The sequence below is a fragment of the Camellia sinensis genome, chromosome 1 (genome assembly GCF_055761805.1).
Source record: "Camellia sinensis isolate YWXY chromosome 1, ASM5576180v1, whole genome shotgun sequence".
Classification (NCBI taxonomy): domain Eukaryota; kingdom Viridiplantae; phylum Streptophyta; class Magnoliopsida; order Ericales; family Theaceae; genus Camellia; species Camellia sinensis.
In genome coordinates this window covers 85,115,589-85,132,356 of record NC_138961.1, presented here as the reverse complement: position 1 = coordinate 85,132,356, position 16,768 = coordinate 85,115,589, and the positions used below count along the sequence as shown (strand labels likewise).

General features: G+C 34.8%; 2 long non-coding RNA genes across 2 annotated transcripts; one reads left to right on the top strand and one right to left on the bottom strand.

Moving 5' to 3' along the window:
* Nucleotides 1-9,401: 9,401 nt before the first annotated feature.
* On the top strand, nucleotides 9,402-12,068 carry LOC114274778 (uncharacterized). Its single transcript, XR_003633516.2, has 3 exons — nucleotides 9,402-11,484; nucleotides 11,574-11,660; nucleotides 11,754-12,068. It is a non-coding gene; the product is annotated as an uncharacterized LOC114274778 (long non-coding RNA).
* Nucleotides 12,069-13,140: 1,072 nt separating this feature from the next.
* On the bottom strand, nucleotides 13,141-15,406 carry LOC114274779 (uncharacterized). The gene is made up of 2 exons (XR_014336717.1): nucleotides 15,117-15,406; nucleotides 13,141-13,751 (listed from the first exon to the last, which is right to left on the bottom strand). It is a non-coding gene; the product is annotated as an uncharacterized LOC114274779 (long non-coding RNA).
* Nucleotides 15,407-16,768: the final 1,362 nt, after the last annotated feature.

Genomic DNA, 16,768 nt, shown 5'->3' with positions numbered 1-16,768 from the left:
AAAAAAAAAAAAAACAAACATACGTTGTTTTTCCACTTGATCACCCATATCCCATATATCAGATATATAATCTATTTATCTCATTTATCCATTTGTTAAATGAGATAATATTTGATATCTATATCATCTATCCATATCATGATATGATAGATATATATCCTGAGTGGCTATCCAAATAGGTTTGAATTCAAATTCAAAACCCATCATTGGATGAGGTTCAAAAGGTTCTAAGGGTCATGCCACATGGGCGCCCAATTTCTAACATCTCCCACTCGGACATGAGTTGGCATGACACTGCTACGTCTCAATCTCAATCTCCCCAAAAATAAACAATCTCATACTAGCCACTGCACCGTGCGACTGCTGAGAACACCTGCATGTGGGAGCTCTATACTAGAAACTCAAAATGAGCCAGCATAGAGACATCAACCCAAAAAGAAAAGAAATAGTGTCTCATATACCCCAGACCCATCTAATTACACCGGTCCAAAAAACATCTCTAATCCCTCAAAAAGAGCATGTTTGACCCTCTCAATTCTTGCAATATATTCACACTCAATTCGCCTCTCATACAGAGCGATGTGAGTTGCCGGCAGTGAATATACAACAGTGGTGTAATACTAGATGATCTTCCCTTTGCACTCATGCCATTTAGTTTAGGATTGACCGCTTTCCCAGTGATGTCCCTTAAGGCCGAATCATGCATGACCGCAGGCAACATACCAAAGTAGCAGAACATCAACCCCTTACCTTATGACATAGTCAAAAGTCACAAAAGGGTACATAAATGAAAGTCATATCAATAATGACACGTAAGACTCACACGGTGAGGAAGCAGGGATCCATTCTCTCACCTCATTACTCGGTCGCCAAGCACATATAGTATGAATACATGCTACGGTGGAGTAACTCTTCCATAAAGAGTGACGTCATACTTGATACACCGTACAGATATTAGTCTAGTCGCTTTCTAGCGCCTAACCCGAATTCTCTATTTGCTCGCCTTCTAGGCGCCAAATGAGATCTCGTATCTGGCTAATCATAACAGGCACAACATGGAAAGTGGGTACTAACATCCATGTTTGGTCCTTAACATGACCTCATCTTGGTTATAACCAAGGCGACATACATAATGGATGATTTAAGCCTCTCTTGGCTCTAAATAAAAATAAACCACCAGTCTCATCCTTGCTCGCTCCCAAGCGCCAAGGGCGATTGCTCGTGTGAGTGAGCCAATCTTGCCTACTGACATCATCATTTGCTAATCATTATGACACAAACCGTAATAGTGTCAACATCCCATCATCTCAAAATAAGTGATCGATTTTTTAAAAAAATTGACCACAGCTTGCGTAATTATAGATTCCAAACATAAGCCTTATCAGCACCTCTTGCGATAAGTATATACAACGGAATCCACCATGTGCGCCTCACATGAAATGATTTAAGATCACTACCTCTTGCGCAATAACCTCTCTAAAGATATTTTGGTGACCAATTTGCGTTCATTCTTAGTGCGCCCAACTAGCACAGATGCGCCCAACTAGCGCATTGAATCTTACAATGAGCAAATTAATATACTACTAGTAAAGCATTTTATTTACAGTCTAATGAGCAAGGTCAATGTCTAAACAACTCAGTTGATCATTTACCAAAGATAACACTTATCATGCCGAATACGCCCACATAGCGTCCTTTAGGCTCCCACAACAAAGAAAAGATCGAGGAATATAGGTCATCTGTTTCTCCCAAAGACAATCCGAGGATTCACTTAATAGCTAAGGCTTTGGCTTTTACCGATAGGTAAGTCAATGGGTTTGTAATTTTGCATCTAGAATCGTTCTAGGATATTCCTTATGTAAGTCATCGAAGACAAAACATGAATTCTCCCAAAGCAATCCCTAAGGATCGTACATCCGAGCATATAAATTACATCACCCATGTCCATCATATCTAAAATAGAGGACTGCCCACCCTAGGTGGTGACAACCTTATAAATTCCTGGCTCATAATGACTAAGTCACGAAAAACTTCTTTTGGACCATTGATCATGCCTCAGTGGTCTTCATCGATCATCGTTGGCCTATCATGGCTTGACGAAATCTAAGAACCACTATTTGGATAACTGTTTTAGGCTGTAAAAGATTTATTAGAGCTAGCAACCTTTTTGCGCTCCTAACTTTTCACCATAAAAGCAGAAGGTAAATCCCTACGGATCTACTTATCCAATTCTCTAACGAGAATGTTGGGTCACAATGTCCACAAATCAATGTTCCGAACTTATGTCAATCATAGCCTAAGTCAAAATGACCTCACTCACCAGGAGGAAGTCTTCTCATGGTCTACACTTTCCTCAATGGTGCGACTTTTCGGTATCTAGCGAGCCTTATGCTTCAACAATGACTATCCAAATTACGCATAACTTTATAACAGTTTTGCGTCATAATGGAAAGTCAACCAAATTATAAAAAATGGTTAATCCTCAAAGACTTTGTCTTAAACTGCGCAACATGGATCCACTTTCTAAAAATAGGGGACTAGAGCCTTAAGCATTATCCTAGGCTCTTTATCATCTTGCGGAGCAATCATGAATGTTTCCCTCTCAATCACCCAGTGATGACGTGGAAAATTTTCACATTCGCTACCACGCAACTAAGAATGTAGAGTATTCTTCTCTAATGGAGTAGTCCATTAGTAGGCACATCGCTCCCACTGTCCCTAGGATATTGAAAATTTCTTTCCATTCTCAACTAAGCTACATAGAGCGCTATGCTTGGAATTCTCCATCTTATAGAGTTCCGAAAACTCTATTCACGTCACCTTTACTAATAAAACTTTATGTGACTTAGTTACACTACCACAAAGCTGCTTACCTATATGCACATGACCCGGAGGGTTTGCATGACCGCATACAATAATGCGCCACACGACCCTTTGTGTTTACAAGACAACATACAATAATGCGCTATAGAACCCTAGGTCTTAACTTCACAATCTTATGAGAAGTAACATAAAGATAAGCTGCTTAACGGTTATAGATCGCCTATAGATGGCTCTCCACTAACCTATTACTCAAAATTGGAGTGTAAAAACTGATATGGAGGGCTCTTAGTTAGGGATATAGGCAACAAACTAGTGCAATTTCCAATTGGGAAACATTTTGCGCCATTATCCACCTAACATTAACAATATTTAATTCCTTATTCTCTACTACACCATTGTGTTGTTGAGTACTAGGAATAATCAATTTTCTAAGCAGCCATCTCTCTTCACAGAGTTTTTCTGAAAAATAACTCAAATAGATACTCGCCACCTTGGTCAAAACTAAAAGCACAAAAGCTCTTATCTAATTGATCTCGACCTCATATGTGCAATGTCAAAAATCATCTCAAAACTTTTGACTTATGGGAGATCAAATAGTCTTGACTCAGATGCGTATCGTAATCTATAAATGTGTCGAGATTGAGGCTTAGCTATCATACCCTCACACATATCTAGTCACAAAATATCATAGTGGACTAAATGCGCCAAAACAAATGACCTTCTACGGCTTTCCTACTTACTTGTGCGCACCCATTGCGAACAAAGTTACACATTCACATGAGAGCAGGATGTCATAAGCGAGTGGGCCCGAGAAGGCCTACTCAAACCATCGTGTCATCATCTCATTAATGTGATTAAGTATAATAAGCCACTGGTTCATGACCAATGTCATAAACTAATTCCAATCATCTTAATGTGTGAGTTCTCGAAGATAAGTTTAAAAGGTTTAGGCCCAACTAGGTAATGACTCAGGACTAATTCATATTCACTAGATCATAAAAGGATGTCATGGATATATCAACTGCGCCTAAGTCGCAAATTTAACTAGTAAGTGCTAATCCCCTGCACCTTCAAGTCAATTTTATTCTCCATACACTTTAATACATCTAGTTGAAAGATGACGATACTCCTCTTGCCATATCTATTTCTCGCTTCATAGTTACTTGCAATTAATTCTACTATCCACAAGAAGGAGAGAATAAGCTATCACCTATGGCAGCTCCTGAAGTAACTTAAGCGCGAATGAGGCTAAAGAGTCTAATTTCAACACAATGCTCTCACAAGCGATGCGTCAAATTCTTAGAGTCATTACAACCTTGTCGGCCTTGACCTTTTCATTACTATGCTGCAACGTTTGCGCTTAGTGGTAAATGTTAAAACATTAGCCTAGTAAAGGAATCACACAAAGAAGCACCTCATCCATGTCTCACACTCAAGTGTGGAAACAGTAAGTGTCCAAACTTAGACAAGTTGGCAATGCTAATAGATTTTGCAGCCACTAAGCGCTAATCTTTTCACTTAGTGTTAATAGATTTTGCAGCTTCTAAGCGCTGATCTTTTCACTTCACGTGATATTTCTACGCACACTATTATAGTGCATGAAATTTCGCTCAATCCACTCCCAATAATTGGGTAGAGAGCAAAACACTGCTCATACTGGCTACTCGTCTTACACTTAATGACTAATTTATTTAAGCTCGCATTTCTTGGATGACGTGACTCTTGAATGTTACTTCATCCAATGATGTAACATTATTTACAAATCAAATTACAAAGTCAATCCGCACAGCTCATTAGTCAAGATCATATACTGATCTATTGAGGGCTTACTAATTTCATAACTCCAAAACTCGCCAACCAAAAAAAAACTACGTAGTATGCTGCTAACCATAGCGCACACATTAGTTTTTATTGTGCCAAACAAGGCAACAAAAACACGGTGACTTTAAGTCATGTTTCCTTACTTTGGCTCAATTAAGGTTTGACCTAAAGTCTCCAAGACTTTTGCTCATCTAAAGAATGGGATTAGTTTGTTCACATTTAAACATCTCTACTAAGTCTATGTCAACCAAATTAACTTCCATAAGCTAAATCAATTTAGAGAGAAATTCGCATTGGGATTAATTTGATTAGCATAATATAATTTTGCCGCAAAAATCTAAATTAAATAGTGACAATATTACACAAGTCGCAAGATCGAAAATCCGCTATGCTCGTAATCATCTCTTGCGCCACAAGTGACAATTATCCAAAATTTAGTTTAATTTCTGTGCAAAATATTGGTTTTCGGGAGTTAATCTACAAAGATTTCTCTCAACCGAATAACCTCCCACTGACTATGGCATATATAAAGCATGATAAATTCCATACAATAGCATTTTAATGTAAATCTACAAATAACTCATGCTATATTTATTTAATAATGGAATTCTAATAAATAAATAAATAATCATGCTCTTCTAATTACAACATATTACAAACCCAAAAAAAAATATGATGTATTCAATATTCAGATTATGCCATAATTAAAGTGTACATCATTTTGGAATTTTCTGGAATTTTTCTGAAATATTCTGGAATTTTAAATAACTAACAAACACACATAAAATTAGAAATAAAAAATCCATAAACTGATAAACTGAGACAATATTACCAGTAGATAGTAAAACATTTCAGAAGTCCACAATAAAAATTTCAACCCCAGAAAATTATTTATGCAATACCAGAATTATTTTAAAGCATAAAAAATGAATTATTAACACAGAAAAAATATTTTTTAAAATTTTACAGAAGATATAAAATTTAATTCTGAGTGTAACGGTACCAACCATGCTTAAAACAAAGCTATAACGAATAAATTATGGCCAATTAACGCAATTCAGAATTAAAAACAAACAAACATAGCCTTAGAGCCAAGCCAGGCGGGAAAAATGGCTCGGCTCGGCTCGCCGCCGCTCAGCGCGAGTCGGCTCAAGGAGCGGCTCGGCCGTGGCTCGGCGCTCGGCTCCAGCACGCGGCGCGCGTGCGAGGCGCCGACGGCGCGCGTGCGTGGACAGCGCCGCCAACGCGCGCGTGATGGCGCGTGCAGGCGCGTCAGCAGGGCACCCGGCGCGTGGATACGCGTGGTGGCGCGTGGCGCTGCTGGGAGGCGTCATACAGCGCGTGAATCACACGCGCCGCCTTCCCGGGTGTTTTCTAGTCCGATTTTTGTACTGCCGGACTCTTTTTTTCAAAATAAAACCGTTTATGGTATGAAAAAAAAGACATTAATGAACATAAAAAAATATTTATGCTCTTAATCTAATCAAAGTAGATTTTTTTTCTCCTTTACAAACATTCATGTATATAATGTAAACATACACATGTAAAAATATACACATGATTAAAGGAAACACGAAAATATCCATCAATGGCTCTGATACCAATGTAAATCAAAATATAAAAAATGCAGCGGAATAAAATGTTTAGATCATACCTTTTTTTTATCTAAAACCTCGTGGATAAATCACGTGCTTCCAGAATCTAATCAATCAATCCCAGCAGTGGGGTGATATTACAATGGTGAATATCACCCACACAAACCACAATGCAAATGGCTTTGATCGTTATTTTTTTTTGAGAGAGAGTCAGTATCATGAAAAAATAAAAAACAAACATACGTTGTTTTTCCACTTGATCACCCATATCCCATATATCAGATATATAATCTATTTATCTCATTTATCCATTTGTTAAATGAGATAATATCTGATATCTATATCATCTATCCATATCATGATATGATAGATATATATCCTGAGTGGTTATCCAAATAGGTTTGAATTCAAATTCAAAACCCATCATTGGATGAGGTTCAAAAGGTTCTAAGGGTCATGCCACATGGGCGCCCAATTTCTAACAGATTATCTACAAAGATTATAGTTGTAATTCATACCTAGGGCTTGAATTCAAGTGTTAGAAGCTTAAATTCTTCAAGTCTCCTCTCAATTCTCTAGAATCTCTGTACTTCTCTCTCTATAGTTGATGTTCTCACTCACTCTAAAATTTCAGCTCAAGAGTTGTAGAAAATGAGTTAATTAAGCTCGTATGGCATATATATATAGGTGAAATAGGTTAGACTAATTAAGTGGGATTAAGCTTAATTAATTTGGTTTAGTTCTAATCAATTCTAATTAGTTTATTTTCATTATTTTTATCCGAATTAAATTTTAATTAAATATGATTCTAAATATTTTAAGTAGCCTATTGAATTAGTCAATTTCGATTTCTGAATCCGTTTCGGCCTTCAATTTCCAATTCAAAATAAGCACTTAGACAGATTTTCCATAAACAAATAGATAAAAACAAATTAAACACATAATTATACAAATATATTCAATGAAATAATACAAAAATAATATGCCTGTTTGGGGTTGTCACAAAAAAGTCCCTCCAGGCTCGGCCCCAAGCTTAGGCTTGCCAGCTCAACCTTTGGCCCTATTCGGAGTGGCTCTGGACTTGGGTTTGGGTTTGGACCCCACTTTTCGACTAGCAGGCTTGCTCGGCCCAGCCCGCCAAAGAGGCGAGAGACTGCGAGGCCTGCCACGGGCCAGGTTGAGCCATAATTACATCCTGATTCCCACCTATATTTGAACCAATTAACAAATTATAAGATATTCTTTGCATTTTTGTATTTATTTATTTATTTGGAGGGAGATATTTTAGTATTTTATTTGACCTTTTTCTCCATTACTTTTAGTTTTGATCTTTTTTTGGTAATGTTTCGTTTTTTATTTTTTTGTTTTTTTTCGGTTGAACAGTCCGTAGACTGTGCTCTGCCTCAGAAAATTATTTTGGGTGCCTGTGTGGAGAAGTTATTTGGTAGTTTTGGAGTGTTGGTGCACGCCATTTTATCTTTGCGTAAGTGTTTTATTATCTCCTTAAATGAGACAAAATAAAAATTAATGTGGTTGCTTTTAATTTTTTAAATTCAGTTTTTTTTGAGAATTAAGGTAGTGTTTGATAGAGTTTAGAATTATAATTTGAAAATATAGTTGGATTTTGAATTTGTGAGTTTTGAAATTATGATTTGAGTGAGGAAAATTTGTTTGAATATGAGGGTTGAAGAGAGTTTTGAAAAGAGTTTTGAATTGAGTTTGAAATTTTTTATGTGACATGATATTTGATTCAAAAACTTGCAATTTATAACCAAACACACAATCCAAAATTCTATTCAAAACTCATAAAAAAATTTAAAAAAAATTTCTGAAAATATTTTTTATTTAAAATATAAAAATAACAGGTGTCCAAAAAAAAAAAACACAATTCTGATTAACTGGCCGAACGTCCAAGGGGATGACCGGGTAGACGAGTTTTCAAACGCGGGTGTGAAAATGATTTTTGAAAATTAAACCAAACATAGCATTCAAATTAGTGGGTAAAAAATTGATTACAGAGCCCCACCGAACACAGCCTAAGTTTTTTATTTTTCGTATTTTTTTATTTTTAGTGAATATTTTCTAAATTTTAAACATTTTTTTACTTTTTTAGATGCACCTTACTTACATGTATCTAAAAAGTAAAATATTTGTGAAAAAATATTTTAAAAAATTAATAAATACAAAAAAATACAAAAAATATACTAAACTTATATATATATATATATGATATTTTTGGTATTTAATGAATTTTTTAAAGAATTTTTTCACGAAAATTATACTTTTTAATTGTATTTATGTTAGATATGTCTAAAAAATTTTTAAAAAAAAATTGCTTAAAATATTAAAAAACTTAGTAAAAAAAATTATAATAATAAAAAAGTATAATTTTCTAAAAAGTATTTTCAAAAAATTGAAAACAAACATGATGAAGAAAATTTGCTATTTTAACTAATAATATTCAAATTGGTACACTTCCCCCCATTCTCTGTCTCTCTCTCTCTCTCTCTCGCCTTCATACACACATACATTCATCAATCAAAGAGGCTTAATAATCAGTTTCAGTTTAAGAATACATTCAGAAATAGTTTGTTCTATGTAAATGCATTCAGCGTGAATACATTCATCAATCTCTATGTATGTCCGCAATGCCGAGTGTGAACGCATTAAAGAGACTTAATCAGTTTCAGTTTGAGAATACATTCAAAAATAATTTGTTCTGTGTGACTACATTCATCAATCTCTCTGTTAATGTGTTCTGTGTTCATACACACATACATTCATCAATCAGAGAGGGTTAATCAGTTTCAGTTTGAGAATACATTCAGAAATAGTTTGTTCTGTGTTCCAGGTCTGTGACTACACAAATTGTTCTTTGTTCCAATTTGTTAATGTGAGCACATTATATTTTACATTGAAATTAGTTTGTTAATCATTTTGTTAATGTATAGATTGTCTCTGTTCTATTCTGTGTTCTCTGATCTATTCTATTGAAATTAGTCTCTATGTTTCTTATCTTTTTTTTTTAACAAACTTTAGTGTCTTACTTCTATTTGTGGAACTTCTAAACATGTCAAATATTACTTATTAGATGAAGTTGCTATAATTTATTAGTGTTTGAAAACTTGGACTTACCCAGTAAACATTCTAAAATCATTCTATTTCAATTTCATTTTTCAAAGTGGAAGAATGGAGGTTGATTCAAATGGTGGTAACAATCCTTCAGTAAATGAGGGTGAACAAGTTGAAGAACCTAAGAAGGGTAAGTATTTTCTCTCAAGGGAGGAAGTGTACACATTTTATGGCAAATATGCTAAGCATGTTGGATTTTCTATAGCTCATAGAGCACAACATTTTGGAGATGATGGACAATTAAAAAACTTTGCAATTGAATGTTCTCAAGCAAGGGAGAGGGGAAAAAAATCAGAAATGAACCCTTTGAAGCCATCTTTGTCAACAAAAATCGGTTGCAAAGCAAGGGTACGAGGTAGTCTACAAAAGGATGGGAGATATATGTTAACCACAGTTAACCTTGAGTATAATCATGATTTGATTCCCACTGACTCACGTCATTTTACAATGAATAAGAAAATTCTTACTCCTATGAAGAGACGATTAGAAATTAATGATCAAGCGGGGATTGGGGTGTCTAGGAACTATCATTCAATGGTTGTTGAAGCGGGGGGATACGAGTCATTAACATTTGATGAGCAAAATGCAAAGAATTACATTGATAGAGGTAGAAGATTAAGGCTTGGGGAAGGTAATGCCCAATCACTTCAAAGTTATTTTATGAGGATGCAAGCACATAGTGAGAGATTCTTTTATGTGATTGACGTTAATGATGAGTGTCACATTAGAAACTTGTTTGGGGCTGATGCAAAGAGTCGGGCTACTTATGAAGCATTTGGAGATGTTTTTTCATTTGACACAACCTATCTGACAAACAAATATGACATACCATTTGCTCCATTTGTAGGAGTTAATCACTTGGGTGTGGATTGTTATCTAGTGAAGACACTGACACATTTGTTTGGCTATTTAAGTCGTGGTTAAGTTGCATGTCAAACCGTCCTCCAAAAGCTATCATAACTGATCAGTGCAGAGCTATGCAAAATGCTATAGAAATTGTATTTCCATAGGCTCGACATCGATGGTGCTTATAGCATATAATGAAGAAAATTCCGGAGAAGTTGAAAGGATATGCTGAGTATGAACGCATAAAATTGTCTATGCAAAATACAGTTTATGACTGTTTGACAAGAGATTAATTTGAGAATCAATGGGAAAAGATGCTTACAAAATTCAATCTTTATAATAATGACTGGTTGGGGGTACTATATGATGAGCGGCATCGATGGGTTTATGTATATGTTAAAGACATATTTTGGTTTGGCATGTCAGTTACACAATGAAGTGAAAGCATGAATGCATTTTTTGATGGATATGTCAACCCGAAAACTACATTAAAGCAATTTGTTGAACAATATGACAATGCATTGAGAAGCAAGGTAGAGAAAGAGAAGAAATCAGACTTCAAGTCTCGACACAAATTGTTTGATTGTCTGACTATATATGGCTTTGAGAAGCAATTTCAGCAAACATACACCAATGCAAAATTCAAAGAAGTTCAAGGAGAGTTGAAGAGATTAGTTTATTGTTAGGCAATGATTGTGAAAGAGGAAGAATCAATTTGTACATATAATGTCCAAGAAGCGATGGTAGTTTGTGAGAAGATGAAGCATGTGGACTTTGTTGTATATTTTAATTCAATTGAATGTGAAGTTCAATGTATGTGTCGGTTGTTTGAGTTTAGAGGCATTGAAGAAAAGATTTGGTTCGAGAGTACACATGCATCAAAACCACATACAGTGGCTTTGGAGGTGATTTCAATGCAAGTTGTTATGAGAGGATGAACAAGAAATTGATTGGCATTGTACAACTTGCTAGTAACTGTGAAGGGAAAATTAAAATGATAGACCTTGGGTTGGATGAAATGAAGGATAGAGTCATGAAAGATGAATCTGGTAGTGGGAGTAATTTACAAGCTTGTACTACTTTCATACCATCTTGTAGAAAAAGTCCGATTGCCACCAGTTCTACAATAGTGTCTACTACTAGGAAGGTGATCAGTCCTTTGGTTGCTCGGTGAAGAGGCCGTCTAGTTTCGAAACAAAAGGTTGCCAACGTAGATCAAATAGTCAATCGGTTCAAGGCAACGGCAAAAAAACAAACAAAAGCAAAGGTAAAGTGTATATTCAATTCAACTTGTTACTTATTTTTGTTTTTTAGATTATAGCAATTCAATCATTAATCATTCTTGAAAAAATGTAGACCGCTAAGGAGCTTCGATTTGAAGCTCAAGCTTATGCATTGTATTATCCTTATATGGGTGGCATGCAGAATAGTATGTATGTACCGGTACATATTCATAAGACGACTTTACATCAATTGCTTGTTTTCGTTTAAAATTTTATTTTTGTAACATCTACTTTTTAACTTGAATTATCACAGGTGGTAAATGCTATTGAAGGCACATCTGTTACCCCATCGGAGTTTATAAGAGGCACACTAGGAAGTTTGATGAATGCACCAACTCAAAGTTTTGGTTCTGGATCTCTAACCCCATCGGGTTCTAATGCATAAACTCTGAGAATGAATGATGGACATTATAGACATGTTTGACTTGTTTATTGAACTTTTACAATTAGTTTTAGAGATTAGAACTTATTATGTTAAGTCCCACCTTAGATGTGTAAAAAATGTTCTGTCCCACCTTATTATAGACATGTTTGACTTGTTAATTGAACTTTCTGTGCCTGGGTTATTTATTTCTTTATGGTTGCTAAAACTCTTGACACAACTGCTGTTTGTGATAACCTTGGTGATTCTGTGCCTTCTGCTCCTGACCTTGCTGGTCCTACTTGATCTGAACCAGTTATACAGGGTTCCGCAATTCTGCTTCTGATAGGAAGCTGTTTTGGTCTGGATTGAGGGAGCTACATCCCAGGGCAAATTCTGTTGCTTAGATTCTGTGCCTTCCGCTCCTGATTTTATTGGCTTTCTTAGTGAAAATGTTGGGTCCCTACAGATTTCTGTAGGCGTAGACAGTTCATGGAGTTCATTGATTGTAACATTATGATTGACACCCTCCGGTAGGAAATATAATTTGATTTTGGATAAGGGAGAGAAGCATCTTTCATTATTTACAACATAATTCTTGCCTTAGCCAATCCAAGATCATGTGTCAATCTTGTGGGAAAGTAGGGTCTACTGAATGGGGCTTTTAAATTTGAGAACATGCAATTGAAGGGTTTTTTCAAGAGGGTTTGGGTTTGGGTTTGGTGGAGATAGAAACAGGGTGAGGTCTCTATATTTATCTTGGTAAAAGTAACAACAGTTCTTGATGATTTATTTGAAGCTATAGAATAGGAATTTGGCAGTTATTTGGTGATTGGAGGGAAACTTCAGCTCAATATTATTTTTTTTACATCATTGTGTTTTTATATATGGATTATGGTTCTGCATAAAGTAATCTTTTTGTTTGCAATCATTCTCAATCTCTTGAATTTAGCTCTTATAATTTTTACCATTGTCTTTATCATTATGGCATTTTCACTTCACAGTGTAATATTTTAGCCTAATACTGTCATGTGACCTAACAGCAACGTCATACAATCAACTTTTTTCCTTTTATTGATATTCATTTCTTTCAAAAGGACCTGAAACTTCAAAAGGAAAGAAATAAATAGCATATATAGTTGTTCTCATAATTCCAAAAGGACCTGAAACTTGCAGAAGGAAATAAATCTGTTAACATGCAGAAAAATCTGTTAACATCAATCTGTACACATGCAAAAAAAAAGAAATAAATATGTATCAATCTGTTAACATGCAGAAGGACCTGAAACTTTTCATTCTATTCAATATCAATCTGTTAACATCAAATATTCAACAGCACCTCAAATGGCAAACACATGCAATACATAACCAATATTGGAGGTCAACAAAAGTCAAAAAAGGTACAATACATATTGAGTGTAAAACATCACAGTACCATACAATAGTGTTCACTCTACTTCTACTTATACTTCTTAGTTGCATATATATATATATATATATTATTACATCTTCATAAGTAATAAGGCACCAATAACAAGCAACACAAACAACACATATTGCTTCTTTGTGCTCTGAATTCGAAGTTGTTTCATCATCGATCTTTGTTGTTCGGTCATAGATCAAAGTTGTTCGGTCATACATTGAAGTTGTTCGCCGACAGTTGGCACTTCTCCTTGTGCTTGTCTTGAAATTTCATGGCCTCTACATTGTGAATTGATAGGAAGGCACCATCCAATAAAACTACCACAATCAATGCAAGAATAGAATAACTTGTTTTTGTTTCGATCGGTCTCGAAATTCGAATAGTGGCCGTTTTATTACATCTTGGACAATTTTTGTTCAAGTATGTCAACCGATCTGAGCCACCACATTGACACTTGAACTTGACATCTGCAAAAACAAGTTATCCTCATTAAACTATTACAATCAGTGTTTAAATTTAAATTTATTTAAATGTTTACAACGTAAATAACAGCCACAAAAACCGAACACCCAAATTTAACTCCTAAGACATTGAATTTTTAAATGAGCTATAGAATTTTCAGATTAGTACAGTTTCAATCTTGCTGGATACTGAACCATATGAATCAGAGAACTTAATCATCAATAGAGAGAAGCATTTCATGAGGTGGGATTTAATCCTCTGATGAATTGACATGTCACACATTTGGTTGATGAAGAGTGAAGAAGTATGGACCAAAAAGTAATAGAACTTTAAACACATTGATAGGTAGAATCAAGATTTATCCAAAAAGTAACAGAACTTAATCTTGATTTATCCAATCAAGATTTATCCAAAATGGTACCTCTTGACACATCCTGAGTGCCTATGTGTTTCAATGATAAATGGAAGAACTAAAGAAACTCAAACAGATGGAGATGTGACCAAATAGAGCAGTAGTAGCAGCAACAGGGTTATGAGTCTATGAGATGGCAGAGATGATTGGTAGGATGGCCTCTCAATGTCTTTATTATCCACCAATTTGGACAAGTTTAGAGTTCACAGCAATTATCCACCAATTTGGACATATTTAGAGTTCAATTTTATGCGAAATCTTTCTATTTCAAGCCCAATGATGGGGCATATCCACACCAAAAAAATTCTCAACAGTGTCAAAGGTTGCCTAAGTTAAATACTTGATCATGATTTCACAAATCCAGCTGATAAAAAAACGTAAAAGCAAAAAAAAAAAAAACCACAATATCTGACCTAAAGTAAGCTAAGTAGTTGTATTATGCTAATTCAGAGTTCAATTTTAGGCATTTACTGAACAACAATTTAACCCATTTAACAATGTTTAACAATGACCAACCCATTTGAACCCACACTAATCAATACATAACTACTTTGAAAATGGCCAACAACAATTTAATAACTACTAAGAACTCAATATCATCAACCAACCAATTACCATACTAAATCAATGAACAACCAAGAAATGTTGAAATCAAACGCAAGAAGTCATTCCCAAGCCATTTACCATACCCAAATGAATAGAATAATTTATGAATGAGTGGAAAATTTGGTAGAGAAATTTCATCGAGCAGGTGGTAGGTAAGGTAAAGTATACTCAATTCCCAAATCAAAAGGCCAAAATCCAAGATTCAAGTTGTTTATGAGATTGTCAAAAGCCCTAATTCCAACATTTTCAAGCATTCAACCCATCTTGTTTATCCCAAGCCCTAATATATATACAACATACATATATATATCTACAAGCCCTAATATATATACATATATATATACAAGATTACCTCTTAGTTGTTGTCGTTGTCGAATGAGAGGGAAAGAGAGCGAAAGCGAGAGCGAGTCGAGCGTCGGAGTGAAGGGAAAGACAGCGAAACAGGAGCTGTTGGGCGTTGAACTCAAGGAGCTTGTAGGGCGTCGATTTTGAAGAGGTCGTCGACCGTCGGAGTGAAGAACAAAACAATAAGAGGTGAGCGAGAGATGACAGATCTATATCTCTCTGATAACTCAGCTCCAATTTTGAATTATGAATGAGGAGAGACAAAGGTGCTATTTGGTGTCGCTGTTAAAATAGATTATAGATTATAGCTTAACATATTATAGATTATGACTTTAATCAGAAGTTGTTAATCTGTTTGGTATAGCTGTTGGATTATAGATTTAAGTTACTGAGTAGTGTTTGTTAAATAAGCTGTGAAGTAGTTTTTTTAATTAACTTTTATTTTTTATTATTCACTATTTGTCTACATTTCTTATAAAAAATAATAATAATATTTTATAGTCTATTTGTGTCTTTTTCTATTTTAAAAAAAAATAAAAAATAAAAAAATCTAAGAGTATAACCGTGAATTAATATGTCCACAGCAGAAGTTGATAATCAGAAGCAAGGGGTGAGCAGCTTCTCAGAATCAGCTTTTTTCACTTAAAATAAGTTATTAGAATCAGAAGTTGTTTGAAATAAGTTTAACCAAACAGTCCAAAATAACTTTTTAAAAGCCAGAAGCTATAAATTGGCTAAAAAAAGTCCTACCAAACACCCCCAAAGAAGAGGTGCGTGGGTCAGAAAGTCACGTGACCGCTCACGTGACTTTCCAACTCAACTCTGGTCGTGGGGGTCGAATTTAGTGAGGTTCGAAACATTTTTGTAATTTAAAAACAGAAATAAATTTTAAAAATTAAACCAAAAGTTACTATGATTTCTCTATCGTGTGAGGCTTGGAGAAGTCAATGGGCCGTACAACTGATGTTGACAGAGATACACAGTAATAATACATTTATTTTGAATCCTTAATTTTAAACTTATGCCAAAAACTTATTAGATAATTTTTATGTTTTAATAAAATATTTAAATAATCTGACTCATGTTATATCATTTAAAATTAGGGCAAATTACATATACACCCCTCCAGGTTTGGAAAAATTACAGATACCCCCTGAGGTTTGAGAAATTACGAATTCCCCCCTGAATGCTACATTTGCATAAGAAATTAGGGGGTAATTTGTTATGAAATATAAACCTCAGGGGGTAAATTGTTATGAAAATACAAACCTCAGGGGGCGGGATGTAATTTCTCAAACCTCAGGGGGTATCTGTAATTTTGCCAAACCTGGAGGGGTGTATATGTAATTTGCCCTTAAAATTAATTTGAAATCCAAAATTAAAGCGTTAAAACATTTTCAAAAAGAAAATGAGAGAGCCCCCACCGAACGCTTAAAATGTGTTTCTTTCTACTCGAAGAACTGAACCATATAGGCCCCATGTCTTGGGTTGTGATTAAATCAAAATATCTAATGACATTATTTTCTTTATTTTTTTCACTTCTTTTATAAAAAATTAAAATAATTTATTCTCGAACATCTTTGGAAATTAATTTTTCTATTAATTTTTTACTTATTTATGAAAAGATGTATAAAAAAAATAAAAAACAAAAATATATAT